We start from the raw sequence: 12296 nt of genomic DNA, 5'->3' as shown, positions 1-12296 counted from the left end.
GAGGAGTTTTGGGCCATCGAAGTCACGAATTATGTTAAACTTCTAGAATGAAAATGGTGTATGTTGATGTTTGTTCAGTAAGAAACATCTCGAGCCTCCCTTCTAGTTATTAAAAAAAAAAACTAAGCGGAGAATGAAACGATACTGAAAGATTGCACACGTAGAGACATCACGCGAATTTTTGAGGCTGTGCTTGCTCATAAGCGTTTCTTTAAACGAGTCCATGCACGAGCTAATTGGGGGAAAAACGCATGAAACTTGATTCCAAGAACGAGATTAACATGCGGGTTATTGATAACTCCCACAGAAAGAAAAACTGTATTATATTACCCCTATAAGAGAATCATAGAGACGTCAATGCTCCCTTCAACCAGTATAGATTGGCTGATTGATTTCTTCGTTTGTTTCAAAGCACTTACATTGCTGGAATGATTTGAAAAGTGCTTATCGCGAATTATTTTGTTTATTTTTTTAATTTTACTTTTTTATTATGAAGTGTTGCATGCCATTAGTCTTTTATAAATGTCCTGGGACATTGGTTTCTCATTTATTTCTCATTGTGTTTCTAGGTTAATGATCTCTACGCATAATGAAGACTTGAAGAGATAGATCATTTATTATTGATGTTACTTCGATGTGCATTTATGTCAGGGAGAATATTTTGCACAATACATTTTATCCACAGCATAACAGTTTTCAAATAACTCATGTGATTATATACTGAAGATTCTTGTTATCATCATTATTATATAATTGTTGTAGAGTGCAGGATAAACCACATAAATGATTATTTCTCTGTCTTCTATGTGTGTATTCATACATTTCTTTGTTCATGCTCGCAAAATTCAGCCTGTGTGCTGCCTCCAAGATGTGATTATTTATTTCTTGGGTAAAAAAATTATCACTTTTGTTTTTATAAAGATTTATTTAATTGCATAAAGAAATTTTATTTAAAATTTTTATTTATTTATTTATACATTATAGAGCGTCATTTGTTTGTTGTTGACTAAGTCGGATGGATTGCAATATTTCCGTGGCGAAAATAGATTATACTCGTGCACACTACTTTAATATTAGTAATACTCATAATAATATATATTTATCTGTGCTGAGTTAGCACTAATTCATTAGAAATATAAAAAATATTAAATAAGTTAGAAATTATCATTATATTAGAAATAGATAACAACCTGCTGTTATCTATTTCATGACGACATAGCTCTCCACAGTTGGTACCAAACGCTCTTTTGTAGACTGTATAATAATTCTTTATTGAAAATTTCCTATTTTAGATTTTTCTGTTGAGGTTCCTAAATATCCTAAAGTGATGTTAATATTTGGCAAACGGAACGTTGTGCACAAGTTCAACTTACCAAACCAAGATCTCGTTTTCTTCTTTCATCCATTTCTTTTTCTCTGAAACAGACTTCCCGACGTCATAAAAATAAAATAAAATGGAAATAAAAATCCTGATCTTCGAATACCTCGGCAAGTTATTAATCTTAGGAAAATAAATTTATTAAAATGAAATCATTTTTCTGTGTCTTCCATTTTATTGCATTTTGAGTGCTCTTCACATTCACCATAATGAACAAGTTTCGTAGTGCTGAAAGGCGTTATTGCTATAAAAATTATTTCTTGCATTAATAGTTAAGCATAGAAGTATTCGTTCGTTAAGAGAGGACAGTAATGCTTTTTTTTTCTCTAGGCGTAAAACATTATTTGATTTTTTCCCCCCTCTCTCTCTCATCACAAGTAAACACATCCTTTCGAATGACAGTCGAAATTAAATCGTTCAAACTGAGCACGTCATATCCGGCGAAAAGAACAAGCGCTTCCGGTTAGCGATTTCGTTGCTTCCGTTACACTTCTGAGATACGAGAACAGCGTGGAACTCCGTATTTTGTCACAGCTTAGCTGAACTCCTTCCTTATAATTTGAAGCGTTTTCTTGATGAAGGCGAATTGCTCCATCACTTTCTTAATGGAGAGGATGTGGCCAGAGTCGTTGTTTCTCTCGCCCATCACTCTCTATGCAAATCCTATTTCTTCTGCATCACGGGCGACGGAAATGTAGTGTGACAAACAGCGCCCTCAGCTGACACCTACACGTGTCCGTTCGCAGAACGTAACGCCATCCTCCAGCAGTCAAGTAAGCTATTTATTTTGCAAAGGCGTCAACAGCGCCCCCAGTAACATCATAATTACCCTGCCTACCCTCCGCCACTCTTCTACGGCTGTCAGCGAAGAGCTTTGGTAATGACTGCCTTTAGTGTATCGGATGACACGCATTAATAACTGGGATCTCGAGCTGAACGGCATCCCCCGAGAAAGAGAACAAGAAATGGAAAAATAGTTCACGAAAAATCTTGATTATAGTTTTAAGACGGAACGAAGCGGAAATTAAATCCACCGTGTTTATAGGGTTTCAGATGACGTGTGTCGATAATGTTGACTAATTATAAGACGGTAGTTATTGAGACTACAGTGAGATTCCTTGTCGCTTTCGCCATCCGCGTGACACCAACTACTAGAAACAACTTTCAGCCAATTTAATTCATTGAAATAAACGACTATTTTGAATGATTTTTCTTTTCAGACTATTTTAAGCCATTTAATACAAGTCAAATTTCTCTATATACTGTACATAAAAAATAAAGAAAAATAAAACACAAAATTGTTATTATCTAAGCTAACACTTGAATGTGGAGGTTAGTAACAGTCTCGTCGATTGAATTTCTGGGATTGGTAGGTTAACGAGTTTATCTAGAGACGTGGACATCGGAATTGGCTAAGCTGCATTGGTCCCATTGTCCTGCTCGACAGCAGCGATACGAAGTTGTTTATCATGGAAATCGTGAAAAATTAGGCAAATTACTATTATTACTACTAACGGTTAGCAGTTACAGTAACACCAATAACGGGATATCCGTAGGGATAAATTACTGAAAACGCAACTTCCATGAAATTCAATGGAGCCAACAAATCGAAAATTTGCGAAAATCAAACACTTGTCAAGCGTAATAAGCATTTGATGTACATATCACCTCCGTTAGAACCCGAGGTGTTTTCTAGAGTCCTTATAAGGGCTCTAGAAAAGGGGCGAAGCAAGAATGCTTTTCATCTTCCCCGTTATCTGTAGAGGACAGTGTAGGGATAAGGTGTTCTTGAGCTATTTAAGCTCTGATCATGGCAGGAGGGTAACAGCAATAGCCGAGCCTCATTAAGAACTTCATTGGCTACAGCATTGCCATCCATTACCCTCCAAGGGTGTTGGATTGAATGAATCAATCACTGCATCTCACGGTTGATTGTTCCATTCGTGTTTTCTAGCATAAACATAACATCATTGGCCAGAAGGGTGAAGCAACATGCTTTTATTCCCCGTTGTCTGATAGGGAGGATGAACTGAAGGAAAAATTTATCAGCTGAGAGCTCGCCCTGGGGGGGGGGGGGCACGAAGATTAGTCACTGTTGCAAGTATTTAGGATGGCTTTTGGCCTCTTGTATTTGAATAGGTCAGTTTCTTCATAGTTTGCTGCCTGTTTAACTAGATCGTTGGGGTGTGTAGAGATCTTTGAGAAGAATTTTTCTGCTGTAGTTAGTAGGAAGGAGTAGATGTAAGGGATGTTTGTATCTCTATGCAGTTGTACGTTCCTTACAAACCACGGTGCATCCAATATCATGCGCAAACACCTATTTTGCACTCTCTGTAGCCTGAGGATGTTGGTGTTGGATGTGTGGCTCCAGGCTGGAGATGCATATGTCATCATGGGGCGGATCGTCAGCAGGTAGAGGATCACTTTGATTCTGGTATTTAGTTTGCTTTTTCTATTTATTAGAGGGTAAAGTTGTGCAATGTTTTTAGATGCCTTCGTGCATAAGGCTTTGATGTGTGGGTGGAACGTTAATCTTTTGTCCAGAATTACTCCAAGATATTTTGTTTCTGTTTGCCAGGGGATTTTGGTGTTGAATAGATAAAGGTCCCCCATGGGAGTTACCATTCTTTTGGTGAAAAATATCGCTACACTCTTTGGGGGATTCACTTTTAATCGCCATTTGGAGAACCATTGTTCTAGTTGTAGCAGGTTTTCTTGCAGTTTTTTAGTGACAAGATGTGGTCGTATAGATCTGACAAGTACTGCTGTGTCATCCGCATTAAATGCTAAGATGGCTGACATTGGGTTGTGTGGGATGTCTGCCATATATATCGAGAATAAGATCGGTGCCAGTAGGGAACCTTGGGGAACTCCCGCAGAGATCCGTCGCCGACTTGAAACTGTACCATTTATTTTGACTTGTATGTGTCTGTCCTGGAGGTAAGATTTAATCAGGTGGACGATTCTTGATGGTATGCTTGCTGAAATGAGTTTGTGTAGTAATCCCAAGTTCCATATCTTGTCAAAAGCTTTCGCTATGTCAAGGAAGACTGCTCCAGTGTGCTGGTGCCAATTGTAACCGGTGGTGATGTACTCAATTATCCTATGAATTTGTTGAGTAGTACTGTGATGTTGTCTAAAGCCAAATTGTTCCTTAGGAATGATATTTAACTCATTTACTGAGGCTTGGAGTTTAGAGAGAATTTAATTTTTCGGCAATTTTGCCTAATTTTGAGATTAGGCTGATGGGTTGATAGCTTTCAGGCAGGTGTGGATCTTTACCTGGTTTATGCACTGGACCCACACCTGCGACTTTCTAGCTGAGGAAATAGTTAAATCGGAACATGGCGTTGATTGATTATGGTGGTGAGATATACGACAGCTCTTCGGGGCAGCAGTTTAATTATTCTATTTGATATGCCACCTGGGCCAGGGTCTTTTTTATTCTTTAGCTTCTTTAGAACTTCATAGATTTCCGCTGGGGAGGTGTTTGGAGGTATGTTGTCGCAGGTATCGGTGACTTTCAGTGCATGTCTGACATGGAGGTGGATTTTATAGACATGCTTGAAGTCCAAGTTGTGGTATGTAGGGCTACACTGTTTTTCTAGGTTCTTTGCTATTTCTTCGGCTTTTTCTGCGTCCGTGTGTAATGGTCCCATGTCTGACTTGAGTGGGGGAAGAGATTTGTTTTTGTTTCTGAGACTTCTTAATATGTTCCAGATGGAGTGTTAGCCGGGTGATACAGAGGCTAGTTTGGCTTCCAATGTTATAGTCCTCTGAGCTTTAAGTGCTTCTCTTACTTCATTGTTAATTTTATTGAGGATCTTTTTGTCGTGAGGTGCACAGGTGTTGTAATACCTTTTTCTTGCTTTGTTTTTGTTCCTAATTAACTCCATGATGTCTTCTGGTAGTCAGTTTGGCTTAAAAGTGGTTTTGGTAGAGGTCATGTTTTCTAGAGTCCTTATAAGGACTGGCTTAAAGGGGCGAAGCAAGAATGCTTTTCATCTTCCCCGTTATCTGTAGAGGACGGTGTAGGGGTAAAGTGTTATTGAGCTATTAAAGCTCTGATCATGGCAGGGGGTAACAGCAATAGCCGAGCCTCAGTTAGAACTTCATTCTAACTGAGGCTCTAATCTTCATTGATTCATTCAATCCAATACCATTGGAGGGTAATGGAAGGCAATGGATTGAATGAATCAATCATCAATCACCGCATCTCACGGTCGATTGATTCCTCTCCTCCTCTCGTGTTTTCTAGACCTTATCCTTATAAGGACTGGCTTAAAGGGGCGAAGCAAGAATGCTTTTCATCTTCCCCGTTATCTGTAGAGGACAGTGTAAGGATAAGGTGTTATTGAGCTATTAAAGCTCTGATCATGGCAGGAGGGTAACAGCAATAGCCAAGCCTCAGTTAGGACTTCATTGGCTACAGCATTGCCATCCATTACCCTCCAAGGGTATTGATTACCGCATCTCACGGTCGATCATCCATCCATCCAAAGTCGTGTTTTCTAGAAACTCTATCATAGTTAATTATAAAAGTATGATTTGGAATATTTAAAGGTATATGTCGATACTTTAAAATTTTAAAACATTTAAAAAAAATTACAGATTATTTAATTAATTTTAAAGTAAAATATGAATTGCATTATTATTTTTAAAAACTAGTCTTTATAAGTATTTAAAAAAGTTTAACAGACTTCATATATATAGAAAGAGATTAAATTTTTGAGAATTCAGCCATTGACGATCGCTCCATTTCGCTATCCAAATCGATGTATTTGTTTTTTTCTTACTGTATTTTTCTTATGCTCTGTATCGGCGATCTGTAATGAGTGCAAATTCTATTCTTATTTCATGACATTTCAGACATTATTTGTTCTAGAAACAGCGAAAACCTCAACGATGTCATTCCCTAACCCTGCTGAACACTTAATCCCACCACCATTTTGTAATGGGAAGAAAATGGTTTAATTGAGTTGATATATAAAAATTCATATTTGTATATATGAATTTGTATGATTGGCAGGCCTGGTTGGCCGAGTGGTAAGCGTATCCACTCTCTAGCCAAAAGGCTGCGGGTTCGAGTCCCGACGTGGGCATGGATGTTTGTGATTGTCTGTGGAAATACTAGTGGATGGCAGTAGGTGGCGTTGGTGTAGATGCGGTTCGTTGTAGTTGGTGGAGGCAAAGAGTTGTAGTGTAGATGCCCTCCCTCGATGAGTATTCGAACTCCCTGGAGGTGTCACGTAATAATAATATGGGACTCAACCGTCTCGGTTTCCAATTTTGATGTTTGAAAGAAGATTTCCCTTTATGAAAAGGTAACTTCGAATTTCTCTTATATAAATACATCGTATTGAAAAATACCCGCGTATCTACGTCATAGTATTACGTTTAATACTCGTACTGCAAGTATTGTGGAGTATAAGCAACTGAAAAGCTTTTGTTCTTGATTCTTCTTCTACTTGCAGACACTAATTCTCACCTGTCATCGCTATTTCTAAACCACCTAACTAGGGCCTATCATTGATACAAAAGGATGTTCTCCTGAAAATATATAGACATTGCTCTGCAGAGAACAGGATTGATTTGGACTGCTTCCCTTACCGACTTACTCGTACTCTACTCCGGATCCCAAAACACAATTATTGTCCATCAGTACGTATGCCCATACACTGCTCATGAAAGCTTGCATCAGTTATTTCGCTTTCTTTTTTTTTTAAACCATCAGTCTTCACCTTTAGAATGCAACTTTATTTTTCACTAAATTAATTTTTCTCTACCTTTATTTTGCTTCTTCTCTTCTTTGGAACAGGTTTCCTTCGATTAGTCTTGGATAAAAATTACAATGTGCAGTTTTTCTTGTTTTTGAATTATAAAAACATTTAACTTTACTTATGATGTGCGCGATGTTCATTTCTTCACAAAAATCAGCAACAAAAAATGTATTTTGCACATGCCTCCTCCAGGATGCTTGTGTGACTTCGCAGACTTACGTTAATGAGAAGCTATGTGAGAATTCTTTGATAGCAGGACCATATTGACAAAATGGCAGGTCCATATTATCAGGTGTCATCTTTGTGCTTAACCTTAAGTCTTAATCATGAATTTGCAGCTGACTGATGATCTCTATAGAAAATCCTTTTCTGTGTACACAATGTTATCTCTCTCTCATTGTGGTTAATGAACACAAAGTGTCACATGGTGAGGAAATTCTATCGTGTGAATAACACGACGTCAAGTAGCAATAATAATTTCCATCATCACCTATAACAATATTAAATATTCACGTTCTTAATAAGAAAAATCAGCTCTCGCTAATGTAGGTTCTCGTATATATGCTATAAGCATATCTCAAACAGAAAACTTTGCTCATCTGAATATCTGCTGAGCAAAATTACTACGAACTTGATTAATTTCTCCGCTGTCTGACGTTAGACGACGTAATATCAACCGCTAGTGTTTTCTTCATTCGATGCACTGATAAAATTTCTTCGTTTGTTAAAAGTTGTATTAAGTCGAGACGAGGACGTATGGAAACGGCGGAATTATGAGAAAAATGCGCATGACTGGCATCTGAGTGAAAATACAAATTTAATTTCGTCGAAAATGAAAGCTTCACCGAGGAATTAAACATTAATTACAAAGAAGGTCCAAGAAAACATGTAAAACTAATAAATCGTTTTAAAAATAACGGCCTTTGGAATGAACGGGTCATTAATTAAGGTGGCATGAAGCGCAGTATATTAAAATTTCTACCTTGTCTGTTGATAATCAGCAGTGATAAATGACAGCAGGGTTACATGGACACCCTCCCTTCTTCTTCTTCGACTCTCCGCCGCGTTTAGTCGGATGCTAATGTATCGCAAGTTTTCACTGTTTCCAGTACCTTATAAAAATTATTCTCCTGGAAATTGATGACTTCGTCAATGTATTCTCATAAATATATCTGAAGCTTCTAAAAGTTTTCATTTTGTAGAAAGCATCTGTTGGATTATAAATCGACGGTTGCACCAAATTTACCTCAAACTATTTTGTTCTGCTGTCCATCAGAGTAAACTCGCTCATCCGCAATGCACTTCATCTTCTCCCTTCAAGAAATTTGTAAGGATTTCTTTCAATGAGATTCAAATTTCTTTGAGATGAAAAGACGTTCAAAAATTTCTCTTTGCGGATTTTGTGTATATTTTAATAAACAAATACAGTTTGATATAAAAGAAATAAAGCAACGTGATATTATTTTCTTTTAGCGCGCAAAATTCGATGTATGTTCCAAGCATGGTTGGTGTGACTTTTAAGATAATTTTAATTTTAAAAAAATCATCCAAAAAAATTTGCTGTCTACCAGACTTGGATCCTCCTTAAAAATTAATGCGTATTAAGCTATTCTTGGCAAGATAAATAAATGTATATATAAAAAAGATACCCAAATGTGCGCATTGTATCATAAGAGAAACCAGTCAACTTTAGACTCCTTTCATTTAAGGTTTTATGTTTCTCTTTATCCTTCTATCCTCTAACTTCTGCTCTCCCATTAGTGTATATGATTAAAAACATCATTATAACGTTAAGAAGCTTTAGCTACGAGATACTTGAATCTCACGAGTGAAGTAAATTTGTTAATTAAGGAATATTTGACATACAACTTCCATATTTCTTCACTGGATGAACACTGTCGTTATAATTTCTGTACCTAAAACATTTTAAGATATCATAATTATTGTAATCATTATATTTCATTCCTACATAGCGAAGTATGAATTTGACCCAAAAATGAATTCGGCAGTAGTGGCACCAAGTGTCACGTGTCCGGTTGTATTTTATCAATAGGCCTTGAAAGTGGAAATTATTATTCGGTTTTTTAGTTTCCTGCTTTGGAATTTATTGTCGGTAGTGATACAGTTCTTATCGAGTATATTTCCGTTAATTAATTATTAACGGAAATGAATTCGGCAGTAATGGCACCAAGTTTCACGTGTCCGGTTGTATTTTATCAATAGGCCTTGAAAGTGGAAATTATTATTCTGTTTTTTAGTTTTCTGCTTTGGAATTTATTGTCGGTAGTGATACGGTTCTTATCGAGTATATTTCCGTTAATTAATTATTAACTAACACAGATATTTAATCCATATGTTTCCGTTATGTAATTATATAATCACACAGTCTTTTGTCCTTCAACAACTGTTCGTTATATAACAAACTGTTTGAATACAGTGTTAACAAGTCTTTCAGACGGTGACAATTTTTATTAATGCCAAATGAATGTTTATAATTTTATTTGAGGTGCTGCATTTTGGGGATTCGAATACCAGTGTCAACTGACAGCAAACTGTGCTTTGCTGCCACTATAAAACAGGAGAATAATCACCCAAATCGTCCTCCATAATCACATCTTCATTACTTTCTCTATGTGAATGAGCAGGCTCCAGGTCTTCTGGTGCAGCCTTTTGTTTTTTGATGAAAATGTCCAGTGTGCTTTGCTTATTCCTCTTCTTCTTTTCATCATAAATTTGCTTATAGCAAGCAAACGCATCATTTACTTTCCTTTCTACTAATAAGTAGAGTTCAATATTGGGGGTCCATGTCTTCAGCCATTTTGAGAACAACGCTAACTTCAGAGAACATTTCTGTAAGACCCTTCACTGTGAATTGTTTAACTACCTCTTCTTGTTTCTCTCTTCCTTCTTTCTTTTCTCGTTCTTCTTCTGCAAGACGCTGTTCCTCCAGTTCGACCAATTCTTCGTTGGTTAACTCTTCAAGGGCACTTTCTATGAGTAGAACTATGTCATCATCATTCAACGTCGAGATTCAGATTGTTTTCTAGGCCCACTATTTCTTCACTCAATTTACAAAGGTCTTCATTTATTTTTCAAAACTTCCAAAATCGTGCACAAACCTTTATAATATCTTTTTCCATATGCCACTCATAGATAGAGAGGTCACTTGGTCATCGACGAGCAATAAGAAGTCATCCACTACTTCTTATTGCTCCGGTAATGAACTGGGAGTGTATGCTTCCTAATGTTTTTGAAGGCTCGTGGATTCTCACTATGCCATATCACAAATGCTTTCAGTTTATATCCAGCCGCATTATCCCTCAACAGAATCGTAATACGGTCTTTAAGAACTTCGAAACCAGGCATAGATTTTAGCTTTTGGTAGATGAATGTCCGCTCGGACATTTTTTTCAAAAATAAGGAAGTCTTATCCATGATAACTATTTGCTGTGGAATTTTCCCCCGTAATAATTTTATCAAATTTTTCCACAAACTGCTTGGCAGGTTTCTCATCGGCATTTGCAGATTCTCCATACCTTTTGACATTATGCAGGACAAAACTCTGCTTGAATCTCATGAACCAAACCGGAAGAAGCGTTGAATTCGTAGTCGTAATCAGGTCCTGATTTCTCTTTCAACATATTGAAGAGACTTAGTCCCTTAGCGGTTATGGTCCTAATGGTAAGGAGTATGCGCTTTTGGTTCAGGTTCTGTATCCTTCATGCAAGTAGCTTTTGCATATCACCGATAGGACCTTGTCGTTGCTTCGTCATTATCGTCGATTTAAGCAGATGGAAGCAGATCCTTTCACAGCATCTATGATTTTATCCGTATTTTTCAAAATGGTCGGATGACATGAAGCTTACCAGCTTCATGTTGATTTATAACTTGCAACTTCAAGATCAATTGCTCGCCTCTTTTTCTGTGATTCTTCACTAGGCTTTTTGATTGGTCGTCTAGGGAGCCATGTTGCACAAAATATTGCAAAATATTTAACGATAAACACACAAATAACTATTTCTTAAACAAACAAAAAATAATAATAATATATATATATAAGTCAATATATCGCAGTGAATGAAAACAAGTCTTCAGAGGACAATATAGATTTAGTCAGTAGACAGTGCTGCCACACTACGGATGATCTTTCTCATTTGATAATATTCCTTTGACTTTACATCAAGCAATACACATATCTTCACAATTAATTAGATGAATCAGCCATTTTGGATGGTCTTTGCAAGTCTGAACAACCACTCGTATGTTCGAATTCGATAACATTTGACTATTAAACAGAATAATAATAATAATTATTATTATTTTGTTACTTTCTGAATCACAAATATTGTTATGAAGGTTACGATTTTCCGATGTTTATTAAAATGCATAAACGATATGATGACGTTCTCGAGCACATCTAAATTGATATTCGGGCATTCCTTTCATAATTTTGCAATATTTTGTTTTTGACTCACATTGTTGATCTGAAAAATCGTATTTGACTTATAAAAGTCTTTGCGCAACTGATTCTGCTTTGATTAAATGTAATATCTGAACTTTGTGTTTTACTTTCTTTACAAATGCAACTAACATTACTGTAAATGGATTTCCGCTTATTAAGAGCGGTCTGTTTTATTTCAGACACAATTTATTAAGCTGTTGACGACAAGAGTCTCTTGGTTGCTTGGCAGTTTCCTAACGAGAAAAGGGTGTTCTCTCGAAACGGTACACGGAGTCCGATTTTTACTGCCGCACCATCAAGTTTCACTGAAAGGAAATTCTGGCGTGGCGCACGAACTTTATTCAGGTTTATTCAAGTGACTTCGTCACAAAATCTTTTACGGCAATGGCGGTGCATTTCTCGAAGTGCATACAGAAGTCTTAAGGAGTTTATAGGGGTTGGGTTTCCGTGTTAAATTTAACAACAGACATCGTTTTCCCCTTTTAAAAGTGTCAAATATCCATCAGTGGGCGCATTCCTGTAAACACATTGAATTCCAGGTGGAACATTTGTTCTTAGCCCTTGGAAGTTTCAAGTATACTTTCTGGAAAAGTATTTTAGCAGAAAGTATGTCCAGATATGAAGTAGGATGGAGTAGATAATATATGTTGGAAGGAAATGTTCTCGACAAGAACGT

Source organism: Typopeltis vanoorti, chromosome 23 (assembly GCF_054136105.1).
Source record: "Typopeltis vanoorti isolate ZY-2024b chromosome 23, IOZ_Tvanoo_1.0, whole genome shotgun sequence".
Classification (NCBI taxonomy): domain Eukaryota; kingdom Metazoa; phylum Arthropoda; class Arachnida; order Uropygi; family Thelyphonidae; genus Typopeltis; species Typopeltis vanoorti.
The sequence above is the reverse complement of the archived record's forward strand: the minus strand, read 5'-3'. Positions refer to the sequence as shown.